This window comes from Tursiops truncatus, chromosome 12 (genome assembly GCF_011762595.2).
Source record: "Tursiops truncatus isolate mTurTru1 chromosome 12, mTurTru1.mat.Y, whole genome shotgun sequence".
NCBI classification, from domain to species: domain Eukaryota; kingdom Metazoa; phylum Chordata; class Mammalia; order Artiodactyla; family Delphinidae; genus Tursiops; species Tursiops truncatus.
In genome coordinates, this window is record NC_047045.1 from 64,425,486 (window position 1) to 64,451,497 (window position 26,012).

At 38.9% G+C, this 26,012-nt stretch overlaps 1 protein-coding gene and 1 long non-coding RNA gene across 7 annotated transcripts in view; both read right to left on the bottom strand.

Annotated features, from left to right (window-relative positions):
* NHSL1 (NHS like 1) overlaps window positions 1–26,012 on the bottom strand; it is a 237,698-nt gene that overhangs the window by 184,699 nt on the left and 26,987 nt on the right. The window lies entirely within an intron of this gene.
* The window catches only part of LOC141276032 (uncharacterized), a 91,971-nt gene that overhangs the window by 61,446 nt on the left and 4,513 nt on the right, over window positions 1–26,012 (bottom strand). Inside the window, exons 1-2 of one of the 3 annotated variants that reach the window (XR_012324882.1) lie at window positions 22,064–26,012; window positions 1–20,905 (exon numbers count right to left, since the gene is read on the bottom strand). The exon at window positions 22,064–26,012 is cut by the window's right edge and continues 4,513 nt beyond it. This is a non-coding gene — a long non-coding RNA (uncharacterized lncRNA). The other 2 variants (XR_012324883.1, XR_012324881.1) reach the window with 2 other exon arrangements.

The following is a 26,012-nucleotide window of genomic DNA, read 5'->3' on the forward strand; positions in this document are numbered from 1 at the left end:
CTGTGAAGTGCGCTTGGGATTGAGGGCACATTAAACGGCTCAACTGGGTCCTTTTTTGCAATAAGCTGTTCACTGGGGTTTCAGCATCAGCTTCTCTTCTCTGTGATCCTGGCAGGGGAGGAACCTCTTAAGGAGAATACTCCTCTTTCCCTTACTGCATTTGACAGCCCTGGGGGTAAGAGGAGCAGCCAGGTACTGAGGTGTGTGTGTGTGTGTGTGACAGAAGCTCCTGGCTCTATCTCCTGTGTGTGTGTGTGTGTGTGTGTGTGTGCGTGTGTGTGTGTGACAGAAGCTCCTGGCTCTGTCTCCTCTGTGTGTGTGTGTGTGTGTGTGTGTGTGTGTGAGACAGAAGCTCCTGGCTCTGTCTCCTACTCTCCAGTCCTGGCAATCGGAGTCTAGGTCATAAACATTCCCTCTCTGCCCCTGTGGAGCTATTTGGGTTTTTCCTGGCCCTTCTTATTAGCCCATTACCTCAATTTTCCTCTCTAGATTTGTACTTTGCTGGCCCCTAGGACGATAAACAAGCAGCAATGTTACCTGAGAAAGAAAAAAATCCACAAAGATCAACTGAATTCTTATACACTCATGATACAGCCTGGGGCGGGGCAGGAGTGACTTTAAAACTTACCACACAGTAATCATGTTCAAAAATTTTCTTAATAAACATATAATTTGAAATGCAAGAGGTTTAAAAAACATAATACAGGATATACAGTTGACCCTCTGTATCCTGAGGTTCCATATGTGTGGATTCAACCAACCACAGATCAGCAATATTCAGAGGAAAAAAATTCCAGGAAGTCCCAGAAAGCAAACCTTGACTTTGCCATGCTGGCAACTATTTACATAGCATTTACACTGTATTAGGTATTTTAAGTAGTCCAGAGGTGATCTGAAGTGTGGATATTCATAGGCTATATGCAAATACTACAGCACTGTATATAGGGGACTTGAGCATCCACGGGTTTTGGCATCCTTGAGGGTCCTGGAACCAATCCCCCCACAGCCGTCCTAAGGGATGACTTTAATGGGGAAATAAAGACAAGGATAAAGAAACAGCTTGCTCCTGCCAGAAAATTTAAAACAGCACTAAGTCTTCAATGTAGGAATTGAATGTTGCATTAAAGACTTTGTGTTATCGATTCATCAACTGGCACATGGGGTTTTGATATTAAAATCAAATTTATGCCTCTGTCAAGTTACAAAATTTCCAAACAGGGGAATGAAAATAAAAAGGACCCACTCTCCCATTTCCCAGGTTAATCAGACATTATTTCCTATTCCTGTATTCCTACTATGAAACTTGCATCTCAATACTCTCCTTAAACACTTCTACTTTCAGCAACTTATTTAATTAGACATTTCTATAGCTTTCTTTTATTTTATGAAAAAGATAACAATGATCACATCTAAGGCTACACAAAAAAGTAAAATAATTAAATGTAACAGTGTAAAATATTTCCTAGTCAGTCTTCACTCTACTCAAAGTAGCATTTTTTCTGATTAATGTCACAATTTTGAAAAAAATTTAAAGTATAGTAATTGTGTTTGTGTGTGTATATATCCATATTAAAATTTCACTTAAATAAGTCATATGCATATTCCATGTATAAATTTCATCATATTAGATGTAACAAAAATACACATATCAAAGAATCAAGCAACTATGCTCATTAAAGATTATGACAAACTATAGTAAGTTAATAGTAAAAACTTAAATTAGAAAACCTAAATGTTCAAAAATAGGGAAATGGTTGAATTATGGTACATACATGGGATGGAATATTATGTTTTCACTAACAATTACAATTTAAAAAACATGAGGAAATGTTCATGATAATAGTAGATTATTGTGACCACCTAGAGGGGTGGGATAGGGAGGGTGGGAGGGAGATGCAAGAGGGAGGAGATATGGGGATATATGTATATGTACAGCTGATTCACTTTGTTAAGAAGCAGAAACTAACACACCACTGTAAAGCAACTATACTCCAATAAAGATGTTAAAAAATAAAAATAAATAAGTCATTGTGCTAATACAAAAAAAAATTTTTTTTTTAAGTAGATTAGGGGGCTTCCCTGGCGGTGCAGTGGTTGAGAGTCCGCCTGCCGATGCAGGGGACACGGGTTCGTGCCCCGGTCCGGGAGGATCCCACGTGCCGTGGAGCGGCTGGGCCCGTGAGCCATGGCCGCTGAGCCTGCACGTCCGGAGCCTGTGCTCCTCAACGGGAGAGGCCACAACAGTGAGAGGCCCACGTACCGCAAAAAAAAAAAAAAAAGAAAAAAAAGAAAGTAGATTAAAAAAACAGAATATCAAACTATAACAGTCTATACATAAATGCATATGCACATATAAATCTCAACTACCCTTCAGGATCTAAATTAATATTAGAAAAAAGGCAAAACATAACAGAATACACCAATTCCATATGGCAGGTTGCTGTACTTTCCAAATTCTCAGCATTAGCAAATATTGCTTATATAATCAAATAAACATTTTTATAGATGACTATCTCATTTAATAATCAAGACTAAACAAAACATTATTGTATATCATATGCATATCGATATGCATATCTAGGAGAGGATTCTAATGTCTGGCATCACAAACAGCAAGGCCAATTTGAGTTGCTCTATGGAGTTGATGACTTACAGCTTTACCGTCACACTTTGGAACACTACACCCTACACCAGTTAGGTTAACTCCCCATTTCAATATTTTAATTTACCCTGAGTAGCCCAAGAAGAACCATTCACTATATAACTCAAAATACTGATTTTGGATTATTCTGAAATATTTTGAAATATTATTTTGAACCACTTACATTTAAATTACTTATTTCTGTGTAATTAAAGCACGTTCCTCCACTCTTTTTCCACAGTAGCCACTGGCCAAGACTAGAAGGCATTTGAAGCCTCGCTGATTAGCAGAAACTGTTACTGCAAAAACTGAATTAGTCCATATAATTGGGTGCTTAGTAAATATTTATGGGATAAATGGATGCTGAAAAAACACAACATTTTTATCCAGCACAGTTTTGAGAAGAAAACATCAGACATGTCATTACAGAGCTCAACCACTTCCAGTCATCCCACATCAGCCTCAGAGAGGCACTATCAGAATTCTAATGATAAAACACAGTTGTCTCTCAAGGCTGCAACTTCAAAAAAAACAGTGTTCAATACTGAAGTCATCTGAAGAAGCTCCACTGCCTGTACACATAAGAATATTCTGTTCATAATGTGACTGAATAAAGTTAGCGTCCAAGGGTAATGGTTTCTACCTCCCTCCCATCAGCCCTGCCCAGACGCTACTACAGTGTGGGACAACTGATGGGATAGCAAGGAATCTTCACCCTAATCATTTCAATGAAGGCCAAATCCCATTATGACTTAAAAGCATCAGATATGTTTGTGGCACGATAATTTTTATATCAATATTACACTGAATTTTAAAAAAGCAATTGACAGATTTTTTTTTTTTTTTAATGCACAGATTTAGTTGTGGAAGCATCTGTGGTAATAGGATTTCCTTCTAGCCTTCTAGGAAGCCTCAAACCTTAATAAGCAAACAGATAGGATTTACAAATTGATTTCTATGAAAACAGGCTTCATAAAAAAGTGCTGCAGTCTGGAGAAATAACGACCACACTCTTCAATTATGTATTTTTCAGATTTCCTTTAACAGAACACAATCAATTTCTCCTGAAGAAAAAAAACCAAAACTTCTACTAAAAGATTCTACACTGTAGGGACTTCCCTGGTGGCTCAGTAGTTAAGAATCCGCCTGCTAATGCAGGGGACACGGGTTCCAGCCCTGGTCCGGGAAGATCCCACATGTCGTGGAGCAACTAAGCCCGTGCGCCACAACTACTAAGCCTGCGCTCTAGAGCCTGCGAGCCACAACTACTGAGCCCACATGCCCCAACTACTGAAGCCCGTGTGCCTAGAGCCCGTGTTCCGCAACAAGAGAAGCCACCGCCATGAGAAGCCGGCGCACTGCAACGAAGTGTAGACCCCGCTCGCCACACTAGAGAAAGCCTGTGCACAGCAAGGAAGACCCAAAGCAGCCAAAAATAAATAAATTAAAAAAAAAAAGATTCTATACTGTAAAACCTTATAAACTATATATGTTGATTATTTGTTTCAAAGCCATCTTTGAAAGAAATAATTATATCCTTGGATGAATAGCTAAATGTGTTTTTTCAGTATGCTGAAAAGGAAACAACTAATTCTGAAGTTATACAGTTTCCACTTTTACAATCAATTTCATCTCTACCATGTGGCTGACAGCAATTTGTAAATGATTTAATATTTGTCAATCTGGGTAAATATGCTTGAGCTAAGAAATGTGTTATGCTTATCTTAACCTGATTCATTATTTTATTCTCAACGAGAAAAGTATATTTACTGTAAAGGAGGCAAAAAAAGTTAAGTCCTAATTGAATCCACATCAAAAAAAAAAAACAACAAAAAAAAAACCACTTCCTATTTAAATGGATTGAAAGCCTTAAGCATTCAACTAACTTGAGAAAATGAAACTTGGTTACACTATTCCTGGATACATTTGCATCTTTCCTCAGAAAGCCCTGATAGGCCCTTTCATTGCACTAATTTCCAGCCCTTTGCTGCCTTCTCGGTCACTATGGATCAAGCTGAATATTAATGAGTAAAAGCAGCTAGAATACGGGGAGCTCAGCCAAGAACACTAGGACAGACAAGAAAAGAGCTCACCATGTTCAAGAAAACATCTTTTAAGAGTTCTGGGCTCCCAGAAGTCAGGCCAAAACAGAGAGAAACTGCCTTTGGAGGAGGATAAATAAGTCCGAGCTTTGCCCATAGGGGATGGTAAAAGACTTTTCTTCTCCTTTTGTACCGTCTGTTTTAATAAAGTTAAATCTGGGTTACAGCAGATTCGTGCTCACGTCAGGATTACTTGATTTGTCTGGAGAGGAAATACAGCAAAATGCACAGTGTGTCATTAGGAACTGAAAGGAAATTTAGTATTTTTTAATGGCCATCTGGAAACTCTGTCAAATTACTCCTTCTCTCCATCTACTCCTGGGAGCAATTAAGGATATTCCTTGAAACTATCTTCAGGATAAAAAGCATTATCTAAAAACTTGAGAATTGGGGACAAACATATTTTATTCACCACAAAATAAGTAATTGCCACATAGTAAATTTACTCATTAACTGCTTAAAACATCAATGTTTACAACCTTCTTATCTTTATATACAAACTAATGTTTTTTCATTTTAGCTACCTTTTTTTGAAGAAACTTAGCTTTTCTTCCAGAACGCTATATACTTCATCACGTATCCCTGAGGGAGCACTAGCAACGCTTCAAAGCTGCCATCAGTAAGACACTGTATTACAGACTATATTCTCACGGAGATCCGCCAACAGCCCTATCCTTGAACATTTTGTGTCACAAGGCAAATTTTCCCCTTCTTATCGTCCACAGGTGTTAATGTCTATATCAAGGTTTTATTGTCTATATCAAGTATCTATATCAAGTATCTTTAAGTTGTGGGTGTGTAAGTGTGTGTTTTACTATCTTGTACCATCTTAGTGCTCATCTGGTCCACACCCTCTGTTATACAGAAAAGGAAATTCTCAGGCCCAAAAGTTCCTTTACAATACAAAGTGGCATAGCTGATAAGTGAAAGGAACCTAGTACTCTGACTATTAGGCTAGAGCAACCGAACTTATTCTATCATTTCCTAGTAATTCTTTGTATTTTAATAGCACCTATCAAAATGCCTTGGATGTAATAGGTATGTTAAAAATATTTACTGGTTAATAAAACCAAGTCACCCTCAATCCTGGGCCCATTCAAGCTCATGGGCTGATACATTATCAGACTGAGCTCTCCAAACATATACAAACCATCAACTTTGCTGACAACAACAATGTTTATAACTGGTAAGCAATGTTTCCAAAATATTGTAGACCTGTTCTAAAGTAGAATTGAAAAATAAAAGAAAATTAAAACAGTTCCCCATCTATCCCAAAACCAATCTCAGCTGATGACCATTCCTGCCCCTCTAATTTCAAAGAAAATAGAGGCAGTCAGGAGAACACTGTCTGCTTCCAATGGCATTACCCAGACCACCCATCACCACCTGCCCCCAAATACTTGTACCCCATCCTTCCCTCCACCCATAAAGAATTAAGTGGCCTTCAAAACTATAATTCAAAAAGATACATGCACCCCTATGTACACAGCAGCACCATTCACAATAGCCAAGACATGGAAACAACCTAAATGTCCATCGAAAGATGAACAGATAAAGAAGATGTGGTATATATATACAGTGGACTACTACTCAGCCATAAAAAAGAATGAAATAAGGCCATTTGCAGTAACATGGATGGAACTAGAGATTATCATACTAAGTGAAGTAAGTCAGAAAGAGAAATGTGTAATCTACAGAATGACACAAATGGATAACTACACTAGACTCCCTCTTGCGAAAACACCAGAATCACAAATAACTGCTGAACAGTCATCGACAGGAAGACACTGGAACCCACCAAAAAAGATACCACACATCCAAAGGCACAGGAGAAGCCACAATGAGACGGTAGGAGGGGCGCAATCACAATAAAATCAAATCCCATAACTTGCTGGTGGGTGACTCACAGACTGGAGAACACTTATACCACAGAAGCCCACCCACTGGAGTGAAGGTTCTGAGCCCCACGTAAGGCTTCCAAACCTGAGGTTCCAGCAATGGGAGGAGGAATTCCCAGAGAATCAGACTTTGAAGGCTAGGGGGATATGATTGCAGGACTTCAACAGGACTGGGGGAAACAGAGACTCCACTCCTGGAGGGCAAACACAAAGTAGTGTGTGCATTGGGACCCAGAGGAAGGAGCAGTGACCCCAGGGGAGACTGAACCAGACCTACGTGCTAGTGTTGGAGGGTCTCCTGCAGAGGTGGGGGGTGGCTGTGTCTCACCGTGAGGAAAAGGACACTGGCAGCAGAAGTTCTGAGAAGTACTCCTTGGCGAGAGCCCTTCCAGAGTCACCAAAGAGCCCAGGTAGGCTCCAGTGTTGGGTCACCTCAGGCCAAACAGCCAACAGGGAGGGAACCCAGCCCCAACCATCAGCAGACAAGCGGATTAAGGTTTTACTGAGCTCTGCCCACCAGAGGAACAGTCAGCTCTACCCACCACCAGTCCCTCCCATCAGGAAACTTGCACAAGCCTCTTAGATAGCCTCATCCACCAGAGGGCAGACAGCAGAAGCAAGAAGAACTACAGTCCTACAGGCTGTGGAATGAAAACCACATTCACAGAAAGACAGACAAGATGAAAAGGCAGAGGGCTATGTACCAGATGAAGGAACAAGATAAAACCCCAGAAAAACAACTGAATGAAATGGAGATAGGCAACCTTCCAGAAAAAGAATGCAGAATAATGATAGTGAAAATGATCCAGGACCTTGGAAAAAGAATGGAGGCAAAGATCGAGAAGACACAAGAAATGTTTAACAAAGACCTAGAAGAATGAAAGAACAAAGAGAGATGAACAATACAGTAACTGAAATGAAAAATACACTAGAAGGAATCAATACCAGAAAAACTGAGGCAGAAGAACGGATAAATGACCTGGAAGACACACTGGTGGAATTCACTGCTGCAGAACAGAATAAAGAAAAAAGAATGAAAAGAAATGAAGATAGCCTAAGAGACCTCTAGGACTACATTAAACACAACAACATTCGCAGTATAAGGGTCCCAGAAGGAGAAAAGACAGAGAAAGGACCCGAGAAAATATTTGAAGAGATTATAGTCGAAAAATTCCCTAACATGGGAAAGGAAATAGCCACCCAAGTCCAGGAAGTGCAGAAAGTCCCATACAGGATAAACCCAAGGAGAAACACGCCAAGACACATAGTAATTAAACTGGCAAAAATTAAAGACAAAGAAAAATTATTGAAAGCAGCAAGGGAAAAACAACAAAAAACATACAAGGGAATTCCCATAAGGTTAACAGCTGATTTCTCAGCAGAAACTCTACAAGCCAGGAGGGAGTGGCATGATATACTTAAAGTGATGAAAGGGAAGAACCTACAACCAAGATTACTCTACCCAGCAAGGATCTCATTCAGATTCGATGGGGAAATCCAAAGCTTTACAGACAAGCAAAAGTTAAGAGAATTCAGCCCCACCAAACCAGCCCAGCAACAAACGCTAAAGGAACTTCTCCAAGTGGGAAACACAAGAGAAGAAAAGGACCTACAAAAACAAACCCAAAACAATTAAGAAAATGGTCATAGGAAAATACATATTGATAATTACCTCAAATGTGAATGGATTAAATGCTTCACCCAAAAGACACAGGCTTGCTGAATGGATACAAAAACAAGACCGGTATGTATGCTGTCTGCAAGAGACCCACTTCAGACCTAGGGACACATACAGACTGAAAGTGAAGGGAAGGAAGAAGAAATTCCATGCAAATGGAAATCAAAAGAAAGCTGGAGTAGCAATACTCATATCAGATAAAACAGACTTTAAAATAATGTTACAAGAGACAAGGAAGGACACTACATAATGATCAAGGGATCAATCCAAGAAGAAGATATAACAATTATAAATATATACGCATCCAACATAGGAGCACATCAATACATAAGGCAACTGCTAACAGCTCTAAAAGAGGAAATCGACAGTAACACAATAATAGTGGGGGACTATAACACCTTACTCACACCAATGAACAGATCATCCAAACAGAAAATTAATAAGGAAACACAAGCTTTAAACGGCACAATAGACCAGATAGATTTAATTGATATTTATGGGGCATTCCATTCAAAAACAGCAGATTACACTTTCTTCTCAAGTGCGCACGGAACATTCTCCAGGATAGATCAGATCTTGGGTCACAAATCAAGCCTCAGTAAATTTAAGAAAACTGAAATCATATCAAGCATCTCTTCTGACCACAACACTATGAGATTAGAAATTAATTACAGAGAAAAAAATGTAAAAAAAACAAACACATGGAGGCTAGACAACACGTTACTAAATAACCAAGAGATCACTGAAGAAATCAAAGAGGAACTCAAAAACTACCTAGAGACAAATGACAATGAAAACACGACGATCCCAAACCTATGGGATGCAGCAAATGCAGTTCTAAAAGGGAAGTTTATACCAGTACAAGCCTAAATCAAGAAACAAGAAAAATCTCAAGTAAACAATCTAACCTTACACCTAAAGGAACTAGAGAAAGGACAATCAAAAACCAAAGTTAGCAGAAGGAAAGAAATGATAAAGATCAGAGAAGAAATAAATTAAATAGAAACAAAGAAAACAATAGCAAAGATCAATAAAACTAAAAGATGGTTCTTTGAGAAGATAAACAAAATTGATAAACCATTAGCCAGACTCATCAAGAAAAGGAGAGAGAGGACTCAAATCAATAAAAGGAGAAACGAAAAAGGAGAAGTTACAACAGACACCGCAGAAATACAAAGCATCCTAAGAGACTACTACAAGCAACTCTATGCCAATAAAATGGACAACCTGGAAGAAATGGACAGATTCTTAGAAAGGTATAACCTTCCAAGACTGAACCAGGAAGAAACAGGAAGTATGAACAGACCAATCACAAGTAATGAAATTGAAACTGTGATTAAAAATCTTCCACCAAACAAAAGTCCAGGTCCAGATGGCTTCACAGGTGAATTCTATCAAACATTTAGAGAAGAGCTAACACCCATCCTTCTCAAACTCTTCCAAAAAATTGCAGAGGAAGGAACACTCCCAAACTCATTCCATGAGGCCACCATCACCCTGATACCAAAACCAGACAAAGATACTACAAAAAAAGAAAATTACAGACCAATATCACTGATGAATATAGATGCAAGAATCCTCAACAAAATACTAGCAAACAGAATCCAACAACACATTAAAAGGATCATACACCATAAACAAGTGGGACTTATCCCAGGGATGCAAGGATTCTTCAATATACGCAAATCAATCAATGTGATACACCATATTAACAAGTTGAAGAAGAAAAACCATATAATCATCTCAATAGATACAGAAAAACCTTTTGACAAAATTCAACACTCATTTATGATGAAAACTCCCCAGAAAGTGGGCATAGTGGGGGAACCTACCTCAACATAATAAAGTCCATATACTACAAACCCACAGCAAACATCATTCTCAATGGTGAAAAACTGAAAGCATTTCCTCTAAGATCAGGAACAAGACAAGGATGTCCACTCTCACCACTATTATTCAACATAGTTTTGGAAGTCCTAGCCATGGCAATCAGAGAAGAAAAAGAAATAAAAGGAATACAAATTGGAAAAGAAGAAGAAAAACTGTCACTGTTTGCAGATGACATGATACTATACATAGAGAATCCTAAAGATGCCACCAGAAAACTACTAGAGCTAATCAATGAATTTGGTAAAGTTGCAGGATACAAAATTAATGCACAGAAATCTCTTGCATTCCTATACACCAACAATGAAGAATCAGAAAGAGAAATTAAGGAAACACTCCCGTTTACCACTGCAACAAAAAGAATAAAATACCTAGGAATAAACCTACCTAGGGAGACAAAAAACCTGTATGCAGAAAACTATAAGACACTGATGAAAGAAATTAAAGATGATACCAACAGATGGAGAGATATACCATGTTCTTGGATTGGAAGAATCAATATTGTGAAAATGACTATACTACCCAAAGCAATCAACAGATTCAATGCAATCCCTATCAAATTACCAATGGCATGTTTTACGTAACTAGAACAAAAAAATCTTAAAATCTGTATGGAGACACAAAAGATCCTGAATAGCCAAAGCAGCCTTGAGGGAAAAAAGCGGAGCTGGAGGAATCAGACTCCCTGGATTCAGACTATACTACAAAGCTACAGTAATCAAGACAATATGGTACTGGCACAGAAACAGAAATATAGATCAATGGAACAGAATAGAAAGCCCAGAGATAAACCCACACACCTATGGTCAACTAATCTATGACAAAGGAGGCAAGGATATAAAATGGAGGAAAGACAGTCTCTTCAATAAGTGGTGCTGGGAAAACTGGACAGCTACACGGAAAAGAATGAAATTAGAACACTCCCTAACACCATACACAAAAATAAACTCAAAATGGATTAGCGACCTAAATGGAAGACCGGACACTATAAAACTCTTAGAGGAAAACATGGGAAGAACACTCTTTGACATAAATCACAGCGAGATCTTTTTTGATCCACCTCCTAGCATAATAGAAATAAAAACAAAAATAAACAAATGGGACCTAATGAAACGCAAAAGCTTTTGCACAGCAAAGGAAACTATACACAAGACGAACAGACATCCCTCAGAATGCGAGAAAGTATTTGCAAACGAATCAACGGACAAAGGATTAATCTCCAAAATATATAAACAGCTCAAGCAGCTCAATATTAAGAAAACAAACAACCCAATCAAAAAATGGGCAGAAGATCTAAACAGACATTTCTCCAAAGAAGACATACAGATGGCCAAGAAGCACATGAAAAGCTGCTCAACATCACTAATTATTAGAGAAATGCAAATCAAAACTACAATGAGGTATCATCTCACACCAGGTAGAATGGGCATCATCAGAAAATCTACAAGCGACAAATGCTGGAGAGGGTGTGGAGAAAAGGGAACCCTGTTGCACTGTTGGTGGGAATGTAAACTGATACAGCCACTATGGAGAACAGTATGGAGGTTACTTAAAGAACTAAAAATAGAACTACCGTATCACCCAGTAATCCCACTACTGGACATATACCCTGAGAAAACCATAATTCAAAAAGAGTCATGTACCAAAATGTTCATTGCAGCTCTATTTGCAATAGCCTGGAGATGGAAACAACCTAAGTGTCCATCATCAGATGAATGGATAAAGAAGATGTGGCACATATATACACTGGAATATTACTCAGCCATAAAAAGAAACAAAATTGAGCTATTTGTAATAAGGTGGATGGACCTAGAGTCTGTCATACAGAGTGAAGTAAGTCAGAAAGAGAAAGACAAATACCGTATGCTAACACATATATATGGAATTTAAGGGAAAAAAAGTCATGAAGAACCTAGGGGTAAGACAGGAAGAAAGACACAAACCTGCTAGAGAATGGACTTGAGGATATGCAGAGGGGGAAGGGTAAGCTGTGACAAAGCGAGAGAGTGGCATGGACATATATACACTACCAAACGTAAAATAGATAGCTAGTGGGAAGCAGCCGCATAGCACAGGGATATCAGCTCGGTGCTTTGTGACCACCTAGAGGGGTGGGATAGGGAGGGTGGGAGGGAGGGAGACGCAAGAGGGAAGAGATATGGGAACATATGTATATGTATAACTGATTCACTTTGTTATAAAGCAGAAACTAACACACCATTGTAAAGGAATTATACTCCAATAAAGATGTAAAAAATAAATAAATAAATAAAAATAAAATTACCATATGACCCAGCAATCTGACTACTGGGCATATACCCAGAGAAAACCTTAATTCAAAAAGGCACACACACCTCAATGTTCATTGCAGCACTATTTACAATAGCCACATCATGGAAGCAACCTAAATGCCCATCGACAGACGAATGGATAAGGAAGATGTGGTACATATATACAAGGGAATATTACTCAGCCATAAAAAGGAACGAAATTGGGTCATTTGTTGAGACGTGGATGGATCTAGAGACTGTCATACAGAGTGAAATATCGTATATTAACGCATATATGTGGAACCTAGAAAAATGGTACAGATGAACCGGTTTGCAGGGCAGAAATTGAGACACAGATGTAGAGAACAAATGTATGGACACCAAGGGGGGAAAGTGGCGGGGGGTGTGGGTGGTGGTGTGATGATTTGGGAGATTGGGATTGACGTGTATACACTGATGTGTATATAATGGATGACTAATAATAATAATAAATAAATACACTAAAAAAAATGACACAAATGAACTTATCTATGAAACAGAAACAGGCTCACAGACATAGATAACAGACTTGTGGCTGCCAAGGGGGAGGAGAGGTGGCAGAGGGATGGAGTGGGAGTTTGGGGTTAGCAGATGCCAACTACTATATATAGAATGGATAAACAACAAAGTCCCACCGTATAGCCCACGGAACTACATTCAATATCTTGTGATAACCATGATGGAGGGAATTCCCTGGCGGTCCAGTGGTTACGACTCGGCACTTTCACTCCTGTGGGCCCAGGTTCAATCCCTGGTCGGGAACTAAGATCCCACAAGCCGTGCAGCGTGACCACTCCCCACCCCCCAAAAAATTTAATAAATAAAATAAACCATATTGGAAAAGAATATAAAAAAGAATGTATATATATGTAGAACTGAAACACTTTGCTGTACAGCAGAAATTAACACAACATTGTACATCAACTATACTTTGATAAAAAATTAAATTTAATTTAAAAATTAAGTGTCCCTTATTCGTGGCCACGTGCCTCTAGCCTATGAAGATATGGAGCCCCTTCCTACTCCTACCCAGAAAGATAACCCCTCACTCTCTGCTCCCACCTCCTCAGGGAAGGTGGGCCATCACTGCCTCACTCTTTACTATATCGTTAACATCTATTAATATTTAAATGCTTCTTCCATATGAAAAGGTTTTTTTTTTTTTTTTTTTGCGGTACGCAGGCCTCTCACTGTTGTGGCCTCTCCTGCTGCGGAGCACAGGCTCCGGATGCGCAGGCTCAGCGGCCATGGCTCACGGGCCCAGCCGCTCCGCCGCATGTGGGATCTTCCCAAACTGGGACACGAACCCGTGTCCCCTGCATTGGCAGGCGGACTCTCAACCACTGCGCCACCAGGGAAGCCCCGAAAAGGTTTTTTTTAATGGAATTACAGCTAAGCTTCTTGACTAAGTAGTCTAACTCAATGCCACCACCATCTTACCTCCCATTTTCCCTCAGCTGACTACAATTTGACCTCTACTCCCTCCGCTCCAAATAACTGCTTTTGAGAAGATCTATATCTTCCTAACTGCCAAATCCAAATAGATCTCCCTGACACCTCAGCAGTGATTTCTCTGGGACTTCCTACTCCACGGACCACTCTTCTCTCCTTCCTGAAACTCCTCCCATGGCTGTATTATCACCGTCTACTTTTCTGTTAGTTGGTCTCCGTCTACTTTGGGATCCCAATTTCCACTGGCTATCCCTGAAATCAAGTTTTCCCTAGGGCCTGCAGTCTGCCTTTTTCTCATATTGTATAAACTCTCACTGAGCGATCTCCCTACCACATAGCTTCAAGTACCACCTACTCTCTGAGTGCTTCCAAACCAAATTCCCAGCTCAAATGTTCTGGCTTATTGGCTACCAACACATTCAAACAGATACCCTGCAAAGGCTCTTCAAGCAATACATTTATTCATTTTTCTCTCAAAACAGCACCCGTTCCCTGAACAGGCTATGTGCTCTCATCTCTGAGAGCTTGGTATGTTTCTTCCCCTGAGACACCCTGCCCTTGACTAGCTATGGGTAGACTACATTCTTAACCCCCTTCTCATTCATCCACCTACCACCATAGACACTTTATTTTTCTTTAAAAAGAGACACTTTTCTAGCCTCTCTTGCAAGCTATCTAGGGCTAGCCAAGTAACCCAGTTCTTGTCAACAAGACATACAGAGAAGTCTTCTGAGGGGCCATGGGCAAGGCTTTTCTAGGAAAGAAAAAAACACTTCTTAGAAGAAGGAAGAAAACATAAGATAGATGTTCTCTCTAGCTGCCTGGCCTCTAGCGCTCCCCAGAGTATCCTGCCTTTACACAGTTCTGTGAAGACAGAATGTCTAAAGCAGCAGTTTTCTAGAATTATTGCCTCTGAATTGCTAAGAAAAAGGCAATATAATATCCCTAATCACAGAGCTGAAAAAGGACTTATAACGAGAATATATAAAGAACTTCTACCACTCAATAATCAAAAGACAAACAACGCAACAAAAATAGGCAGAAGGCTTGGACAGGCTCTCCTCTAAAAGACAAATGGCCGATTAGTAGATGAAAAGGTAGTCAATCCCAAGGAAGTGAACATTCAAACTACAGTGAGATATATCTTCATACATAATAAAAAGGTTAAATTAAAAAGAATGACAACAGCAGGGATGGCAGCAGCTAGAATTCTCATACATTCCAACCACTTCGGAAAAATTTGTGGTAGTTTCTTATAAAGTTTAGCATTTACCAATCCTTTGACCAACGAATCCCACTCATAGGTATTTACTCAAGAGAAACGAAACTGTGTTCACCGAAAGACTTATATACAAATATTCACAGCAACTTTATTCATAATAGTCCAGAACTGGAAATAATCCAAATGTCCATCAACAGGAGACTGGATAAGTAACCTTAGGTATGCTCAAACACTGGGATACTACTCAGCAATAAAAAGGAATGAGCATTGGCGTGTGCAACAGCATGGGTGAATCTCAAAGGTGTTACATTTAGTGAAAGAGGCCAATTCTACAAAGAACGTATATTTCTCCTCAGGATATAAGACTAAAATGAGCAGTTAGTGCTTTACAAAGTACATTCTCTAACGTTTTACTAGTATATGCATGAAATATTTTTCTAAAAAAATCACTGAAATCAGAGTCAGAAAGAGACAGTTTAAAGGAGTGTAGAACTTGAATACACCCTTACAATATGGGCTTGACCTGAGATAGAGAAGATGAGGAAGAACGGCGTGAGCAGAAAGACTGGGACACACGAAAAGCCGCAAGTGAGGAACGCAGACGAAACAGATAAGGTTGTGCGTAGTCTCCACTGTCTGGTTTAGGAATCATGGAAAGTTAAACTGAATAAGGAAGTAAGAGGGCTCCAGATTACAGCGAACCATGAAGTTTAGGCAAAGGACTTCGGACGTGGTAACAAAGAGCCAATGTAAATGTTTTCAGAAAATGAAAGAAGGGGTATGGCGATGCTTTAGGAAATTTATTCTAGCAGCAGTGTAGACTGTAAAAGAGAAGTGGGGGGAGCGGAGAAGAGGGAGTAATTAGTGGGGAGATCCAAAAGGGGGCCGAGCACAAGGAGATAAAGGCTGTGGGCCTGCAAGGGAAAAATAATGAAGAGGAAACTCAAGGGTTCAAAGAAAGACACTATAATTAAAGGGTCATCATTCTCAAGTATTTTACTCTAAGATTCTTTTAAATACTGGATCTGCTTCATAAACGTACTCATCAAACACTTAAGTGGTTATTTTCAAAAGGCTGCCGAGCAGGGTAAGGACAGGTAAGCTTAACACATTAGGTAGAAGACGAGTCAGAGATGAAAGCGAATCAAGCCGAAATAGCTACTGAGTGAGATGCTGGGTTTTTTAAAATTAACAGCAGCTACCATTTACTGAGTCTACTGTACGTCAAGCACTAAACTAGGTGTTCTGCAGACATCATCTTCGTTCTTCTCAATTCTGAAGGTAGCATCAGTTCTATATTTTATAAATGGGAAAACTGAGTCTCACAGAATCAGTTCACCTGAATGAGGGCACATCTCTAAAAGTGGTCGGGCCAATAGTCAAACCCATACTCATTTACATATGTTTAAAAACACATGTATGTAAGATGGAGATGAGCCTGTATTAGCACCTCGTCAGCCCCTGGCACAAAGCAGGCCCTAAACAATACCAAAATTAAAAAAGATAAAATCAAAATTATGGTATAATTAGGTACCGCTTTAACAGAATCGCTTATACTTTTAGTAAGAGGTAGAACTTATTTTTCAAGTTTATATGTATTCGTCGTTTAAAAAAGGAGAGCGGAACAAGAAGGCAGCAAAAAATTTCTCGAAAACCTATTTTCATATTGTAATGTGCAATAAGAAGCAATGTCTTCCAAAGTGTCAGGTAATCAGTTTAAAAATCCATCTGGACTGAAAAGCTGAAAATGCGTGACACACAAAACAATGTTTTTAAAAGGGAGACACAGGCATTGCTGTGTTATTATTACTGTTATTAATTCAAAATCTGATTTTGATTTTGAGGAATAGAGACTGAGATAAGGAAGTAAGATGGCAGAGAAAACGAAGATGAGACAAAAGATAAATTATTACTTTTTAAATAAAAAACTAAAAAACTGATGTGTTTTCTATATAAGTATATAAATATTAAAGTTCATCTTCCAGTTAAAATTCTGCTTCTAGATTCAATTAATATCTGCAGAGTACTTACTATGTATAGACACAGATTTAAGGAATTTTACATACTTCAACTCCTTTCATTCTAATTATCTGATTTATATGGTCTCTAACCTTGGATACAAGGTCAATGACCCTAAACATCTAAAAGGCCTCTGGGGCCTGATCAGGAATTCTAGAACAACAGTTACCTGTCACTAAGGTACTGTATGATTTACATAGGGTCTCAAAACCATAAAGGAGAAATGTTTGAAGATCGTATCTTATAATGTGGTTCTATTCTAGTAATTTCTCTTTTTAGTCTTATTTTATTTGATGGTAGGATAATATAATGCTCATTTCCAATAAGGTTCACAAATGCTAGCATGATCTAGCAGCAATCTGGACCAAGTTTAACCATCAAAGCATTCCTCAGAAGCAGCAGGCAGCCTGTACCCCGCTCAGGCCCTTTCCCACCCCTCTCCTTCCTCCCCTACCCTTCCTTCTGCCAGGAAGCCTCTCCTGCCCCGCATCTTCCAGACTCACTCCCTCACCTCCTCCAGCTTTGCTTAAAAGTCACCTTAAAGAGGCTTGCTCGGCTTATTTAAAATTATAACCCATTCTCTCTCCTTGATTTCCATTACCCTGCTTCACTGTTTCCATAGCACTCATCACCTTACAACCTACTATAGTATCTCCTTTTTGCCGTTATTTTCATTGTTTGTCTGCTCCCGTACTACGCGGCAGACTTCCCCAGAGCAGGGATCGTGGTCTTTTTGTTCACCATGACACCTCAAGAATTTAAGAGGTATCTGGCATAAAATAAGTGCTCGATATATATATATAACTTAATTTTTTAAAAAATGAAGTATGATATATATGATATGATAAATAAGTGCTCGATATATATATAACTTAATTTTTAAAAAAAACGAAGTATGATATATTCTGAGCAAAAAGGTAAACCTAAAACCAAAACGTCTTTATATTCTTTCAGGTAGGGGGAAATGTTAAATACAAGCAGTTAACAGAAAATCCTAGTAAAGTTCCCAAGAACCTAAAGTTTCCCTCTTGTCATGTAATTATAGGGATACAAAAGCCTTTCCAATGCATCTTTCTTCCTCAAGCACCTTCCAACTCAGTAATTCCAGAAACATCGAAACATTCCTAACATTCCACATAAATCCCTTGTTACACAGGGTTTCAGCAGGGAATTATAAGAAAATCAACCACGCCACTATTTTTAACCCCTAACTCCAAATGATATTTTGTAAGCATTAGAAACTGTATATTGAAAAGACTCAGCGTATTACAGATACTTGAATTAAAAATAATTATCAATGCTTTAACAGAATTGGGGTAGAAAAAATCAGTGGCTATCCACTGAGGAAGAAGTAGGAAACTGTGACATAATCCCTCACCATAAGCTGCCAGTCTGGGACTGTTAGCCTACTGCCTAGACCAGCAACTCCTGGGGGGAAAAAAAGCTGACTAGAAAGCTAAATTCATTAATTCAAAACATAATTTGAGTGTAGAGTTAGAAATGCTAAGATCTGTCCTAGGTTCTGGATTTTAGTCTTGAGCAAATAAGACATGATGCCACCTTTGTGAACCTTACAATTTTGAGAGAAAATGTTTCTCTATAAAATTACTTTTACACCATCACACAGATTAATGCCAAGAGGGAGGGAACACTGGTGTATTCAAATGTACACTGCTGGAGCCCATTAAGAATTTTAATTAAAATGGAACATACTACATCGGGAAGAAAAAAATTATGAAACAGGAGAGGGCTTGGATGTGAATGTTGTCCTTCTTTTGTCAAAATACTGATTCCCGGCTTTAGAAAATATCTGTGATGAAACAATAAGACCTTGGCTCGTCGTCTGTATCCACTAGGGAGCAGCATTTAAGTGTCAGCCTCTCTTTTTTGTACTAATCACTCAAGAAGAATGAGTCACCAAAGGACCAGCACTGGTTACCAAAGTGAATATATTTTGTTCTGTAGTTTCCTGTCCCAGGGGCAAAAATATGAAACAAAACAAAACAAAACAAAATGGAGCAACGTACAGCACAAAATATTCAATTCAAGGCGTCATGCCAAGAAAACAACAGAAAGTTTTATACTTGAGCCAAAGGCTTCTTGGTTTCTTTTAAAAATTTAAATCGTGACAATTATCTTGATGTTTCTTGATGAATCAAATCTGTCCACGGAACAAAAGCTTGCTCGGGAGTTTTGTGTACTCTGTGGAATAATTATTTCCTAAGCTTATTCACTTTTTTAAGAAAGCAGCTTACAGACAGATTTAGAAGCTAGTGTGGCTTGAGTGAAAACATTTGTAATCAGTCAACCTACAGAGGTATTTAGTTTGAAACATCAATTGAAAAGAGAAGGATTCTGAGAAGAAAAGGAACTTAATGCATCCCATCAAAAAAATAATATTTTTATGGCTTCCCTGGTGGTGCAGTGGTTGAGAGTTCGCCTGCCAATGCAGGGGACACGGGTTTGTGCCCCGGTCCGGGAAGATCCCACATGCCACAGAGCAGCTGGGCCCGTGAGCCATGGCCGCTGAGCCTGCGCGTCCAGAGCCTGTGCTCCGTAACAGGAGAGGCCACAACAGTGAGAGGCCCGCGTACCGCAAAATAATAATAATAATAATATTATTATTTTTAATGTTCTTACTTACATTTCTCTTCCAACTTTGCGGTCTAAGTTGCTGCCAAAATTTTCAAAGTCATCAATACTTTATAGAGCTTGTATTTAATAACGCCACTGAGTGACAGTCGAATCTCTCCAATGGCTATTTTGTTCTTTCCCTCTTGATGTAACTGTATTAGTAAACAGCACATAGTACATTGATGAATCTATTTTAATAGCTGATAAGCAATAACTTATATTTTACTTTTCTAGCATGTAAATACAAATTATTGCTAAGTAGCTATTAAAATGCATTTTTCAAATCTCAAGGTGTTTTCATTTACCTACTGCTGCACAGCAAACCACCCTAAAACCTAGCGGCTTAAAGAAACAATTGTTTTATTTGCTGGCGATGCTGCAATCCAGGCTGGGCTCAGCTGGGCAAGTCTTCTCTTCAGCTCATTTTGCCAGTCATCACAGGAGGCTGCATTGAGCCAGCAGGGACCAGCTAAGAAACTGGAAGGGCCAGGCCCCTCTCTTTCCAGTAGTCAGAGGGCCTCTCTCCATCCATATGCCCTCTTCCTTAGGGTCACTGGACTTCTTAGATGTAAGTAGCGGGACTTCTTAAAGTTTAGGTCTGGAATTTACAGTGTGACTTCCGCTGATTCTGTCAGCTAACTCTCAGACCAAAACCACATTCAGAGGGAAGGGCCACACCATGGTGTAAATACTGGTAGGAGTCGTTCATTGCACTCCCCAATGTAACAGACCATCAGGGCAACTTACAGTCCACCTTCCAAACTTACACAGTATTTCTTTGGGTTAGTGCCATGCAAGAGGAAAGAATTTTTTTAAAAAAAGCTTTCAGGCAAAATAATTGAAAGAGAGGCACTAGACGAGAGTGGTAGAGGGGGTGGAAGGTAAGGTGAATAAAATCAACCACAAAATAGCAAAAGTGAACAAATTTGGTGTAAAAACTGTACCTTGATATAGTCTGGGTTTTTTGAAATCATTAAACTGGTTTACTGGTAAATCAAGAAGGAGTTGCATATAGAAGCTGGTTTAGCCATTATTTATTACGTATCACATAATCCTCAAGGAGCTGAACAAAGAGAATGACACACCGGGTTATTACAGCAAAGTGTATTCACTACACCCTCATCGGCAATTAGGATGACAGTCAGGCTACCAAGCAGAGTGAGTGGGGAGGCAACAGCAAGAAGTGGCTCAACCTTTATATCCAGAGCTCCTCACAGACCACGACAGCCTGCAGGGGATGTGGGTTCTGTAAGCTTCTTCTGGCCCCTCACTGGGAAGGCACTAGAGATAGCCTCATTCAGTAGACCATTTCTATGCAATAGCTTTACTTCCTCAAGTCAAAGAAGCCATTCTGAAACTTGAAACTCTATGGATCTTCCAATAATTAAACCTAAATATGATATAGATCTTTATTTCCTTCTATAAGGCCACTGAGAAAAAACATGGAATTCTATTTCTGAAAGGTTTTGTGGGGGTCTTGTTTAATTAGAGCAAGTTAGATCTGTTTGTAACACGATTGTTTTAAATTGCCTCACAGTTTGAGCACACGCAACAAAACTTGTCTGTTAAGCCTACACGTGCAAGGAACTTAATGTAATACTTGATATTTTCAAAGAAAAAAATTGTATAAATTACAACTGACTTTTATTGGCATTTCTTTAGTTTTTTTCTAAATGCTCACTAGTCCTTTTACTATTTAAATCTGGGGAGGGCATCTTAGAAAAAGAAGAGAAAAAGTAAAAAATTGTTGAGTAGCACAAATAATACTATTCGAAGAAATGCACAAAATATGTTTTCCTAAATTGAACATACAGAGCATAATGTGTTATGACATTAGCTTTCGTTTTTCTTTCTAAACATCTACTAAAATGACACTATTTCTGCAATATACAAGATTCTTTCATCAAGCCAACTGGTCAGATTATCATTTACATCATTTTAAATTATGACACAGGTTACGAAACAGAAGGGCTAAAGTAGAAACAATGAAACACTAACACTCACTCACATCACCTAAACCTTGTCTTCTCTTTCTTGATGCTGCAGCTTCTTTAGATGAAAGGTAAATGGAAAGGAGTGATTTTCAAGGAGGAGGAAGAACAATAACATGGTTCTGTAAGATAACTATAAATTCATCTCAAGAATCTTCTAACTAACAAAGTCCCATAAGACGCTTAACAGGAATCTCAGTCATTATAATCACCACTGACAAAGTACTTACTCAAGCCAACCTTCTGTTAAGTCAGTAGGAGATGCTGATCCAAAATCACACTAGGTATCAGATGCCTTGGTACCACTGAGCAAAACTGAGATGGACAGAGAAATGCATGCTCTGCTCCTGGGATGCCATCACATAGACAGGATTAGATTGAATAAGAATATGTATAAAATTATTTTCTGAAAGTAACATTGTAAATCAACTATACTTCAAAAAAGAAGCGTGCTTACCAATAAATAAATAAAATAAAATAAAATAATTTGAAACCTTTTGAGGGGTTAAAAGATTTTACCTAAATTTAAAGTAACACAATTAAGTAGACTCAATGTCAACACTGCCTCTCCACGCTTCATATGAACAAGAGAGAACATTAGCACCCAATAATATCATGTGGTGGTTGACAGTCCTTACAGAACTTTCACTTCCATCTTCTTTGGTTTGTGAAATAAGATTTCTTATCTAGTGTTTATATTTGCCAAAAATGTATCAGCAATACCTCATAAAATTTGAAAGAAATTAATTTATGACTGTACCACAGAACTTTAAACACACCAGTTTTCTAACATCACTATTTACAAATCCAGAAAATAAGATTAGAAGTTTCCACTCATATCATTTTTTATGAAGACGCAATTATTGAATAAGAAGAATTCAAGTAAGAACATTAAAACTGGTAGAGGCCAAGTTAATGAAAGATATAAGCACTTGGGAAACATACAGTACAGCACAAAATAGTCATCATCATTATTGCTCTGCAAATGATGGAAAACACCCAACTATAAAAGGGAAGAAACACAAAAGTGTGGGTAGAATTTCTAACAGAAAGGCTATCATTTACCCATATGTCTCACACTTTAGAAATAGGAACAGCTGCCGGGTAATTAAATACACCCACATGCAGTGTCCCATTGCTTTTTTTTTTTTAATTTTAATTACCCCCTTTTATTATAATCACCAACACGTAATTTTCTAAGCGACGCATTTAAGATCAGCACTGGAATTGAGGGAAGCAAAACAGTCAAAATTAGTTCAAGCCACCACTCTTGGATGATCAGTTGCACATGTGCTGCTCACAGGGCAAAACTGTTGAGTGTCAAGATTTCCCCTGCATATTCCTGCCTGCGTAGCAGCGCAGCTACTGCAGAGCAAAGGGCAGGGACAGCACTGGAGCGCAGATAAATTACATTGCTCAGTGAAATTAAGTTTAGCATGGTGGAACTCATCATTTCTTCTTCCTGCACCCAAGCCAGTTTGGCTTTCCACACCCATTATATCTCCAAGTCCAATTAGGTGACACGCCTATCTTTAAGCATTTAAGCCCCTCTGAAAGCCTTAGTCTTTAACCTTTTATAAGTATTGATACTATTGGAAATTTATTTTTTAATGCCACAAACAAGTATGAAAACTTCTTCCTCGGTTAGGACAGAAATAAATTGTGTCCTGAATAAATTTTTAAAGCTAAGATTCTCCTTACCAGAAATCCTCAACCCAGCGATATTTTACATCACAGTATAGCACTCAGACATATTAAAGAGGCATATATACATGTATTTAGGCAAAGACATATTCAAAACACATTCTAAAATACTCATTCAATAAGTTTCATGAAACATGCCTTACCCTTACTGTATATGAGACCCTCCACCATTTTCCATTCTATTTCTGTTTTTATACTGCTTATGAGCCCTAATTTGGTTTTACCAACCCACTAACTGGGTAGCAACCAGATTTTGGAAAACACAGCTCCCTCTATACAAATACCAATTCATAGCTCTTCACAAAAATCACTCCAGTCAGTATTGGTATGACACTCCCAGCAGATGAGACGAAAAAGACACTCCAAAGAGGTGACTGATTGGTGAACAGGGCTGTTTCTGAAACATGAATGAAACAGGCAACGGGATATTCAGAGCAGATGAGCACTGACTGCACTTCTCTAAAAGCAAGTCAGTTGCTTATCACCATATTGAAAGGACTCTGTAACAGGAGTTTGGACAGGAAAATGGAAACTTAAACACGACTTTATTTTTTCTCATTATGTAGGCAAAACGTTTTAACTGATGATATCTCATGTTGAAAAGGATGTGGGAGAATGTGCGTGCTGTTATTAGGACTGTAATTTTGTACAGCGGTTTGGGAGAGCGATTGGGAGCATATAAGTAAACTTTAAACATGCATACCCTCTTGACCCAGCAATTCTTCTAGTAATTTGTGCTAGGCTCTTACAGATGCACAGACACGTGTGTGTGTGTGTGTGTGTGTGTGTGTGTTTAAAGACACTGACCATCGGGGAGGGAATATTTATGGCATAATCACATTTTTTAATTACATAAAGAAATGTGAAAAAGACAAGGTATTTCCATGACACTGTTTCTCCATGGGATGCTACTGACAGTCTGGCCAGGATACTTTGTCATAAAAAGGCCCCACATATTTAAAAATACTCCCTAGGGGAGGGTAGCACCATATTTGATTGAGAAAACCACTATTCCATGTGTACTGTGGGGAAAAGAATCAAAAAACGATGCTACAAGAAAGAAAAACAAAGCAAGTTGCAGAACCACACATAGAGTACGACCGTAACTATGTGAAAATGAATCAGCCACACTGGTGTGTGTGCATGTGAATGCAGTCAGTTTGAGTACCTGTGAAGGGATTTACAGATCCTGCCCTATGAGCCCCGATATTGTCTGATTTTTAAAAGAAAAGGAATTTCCTTCTGTATTTGTGGTTTAGTTTCATTAGGTTAACAATATTTTATTTGGGGAAACTAAACTTCATTATATATTTAGACACCTTCAGTGGCTCCTTTCAGAACTAGGACTGAGTAGAGCCTGGGAAAGATCCATAAAACCGGGAAGGAAAGAGAATAAGAGGAATGAACATGCTTCTAATGACATGCTTGAGTCATAAAAGTCCTCTTCCTTTCCTATTAAAGTGACAAGATCCTTCTTTACTATGTTAATTAAACATACATAAAAAGACAATTAAAACGTGGAAACTGAACAACAACATTACTTGACTTTTAAGTCCACCTTGTTGCTCTCTTCCCACAATACGTGTTAAAATATGACTCTAACCTCCACATCCAGCTTGTATTTCATGTTCCCTTTCACTGTGGTCAGCAGCTGGTCCCCTGGCTGCCCCACCAGACCGGAAGCTCTGTGAGGCCAGAGGCCACGTCCCATCCATTGGTCACTCTCCACTCTCCCTTGAAAAGCTGCTGCTCAGTAAGAGGCAGTTGAATGATGATTTTTTTTTTTTAATCTGTGAAACAAATACCTAACTTGGCGTGAGTTTTACGCAGGTTATAGTTTCGAGATAAGTCAGAGGAAAACAGATCATATTCAACAGCAACAGCTGAACACAAAATTACAATCCGTCTTTCCTTCCTCCTATAAAGAATACTAACTTTTTTGCAATTTAGTAACTTTGAAACTAAAAGAATTAAGCAAAGCCACATGATGTACTATCATCTTATGTGAGCGATTATCAAAAGGATTACATCCAAATAAACTCAGTGGAATAATAATAGCACTCTGTGGCACACACTGCAGTGCCAATCCAGGACCCGTTCTCCCCTCTTTCTTACTAATCCAACACCAACTACTTTCCAGGGCAGCCATGTGCCCAGATGAAAACACAGGACCCCTTGCAGCTGGTGGTGGACATACACGGTTCTTGCCCATGTGATGTAGGTGGAAGTCACCAGAGATTACCTCCCCCAAAAATTCTAAGGAGGAGCCCCCATGACCAAGATGGGTCCCCCAAAATAGGAAAAGCCTGGTCCTTAACAACGCTGGTGAGCAGCTGTGTGACCCTGGACTGCCTACCTGCCCAACCTTCTGTTACCTGAGAAAAATAAATGTCTGTTTACCCCAGTGCAGGGGTTTTCCGTTGCAGCCAGAAACATTCCTAGTGATATATTATCTATGGGGGTGGAAATTAGCAA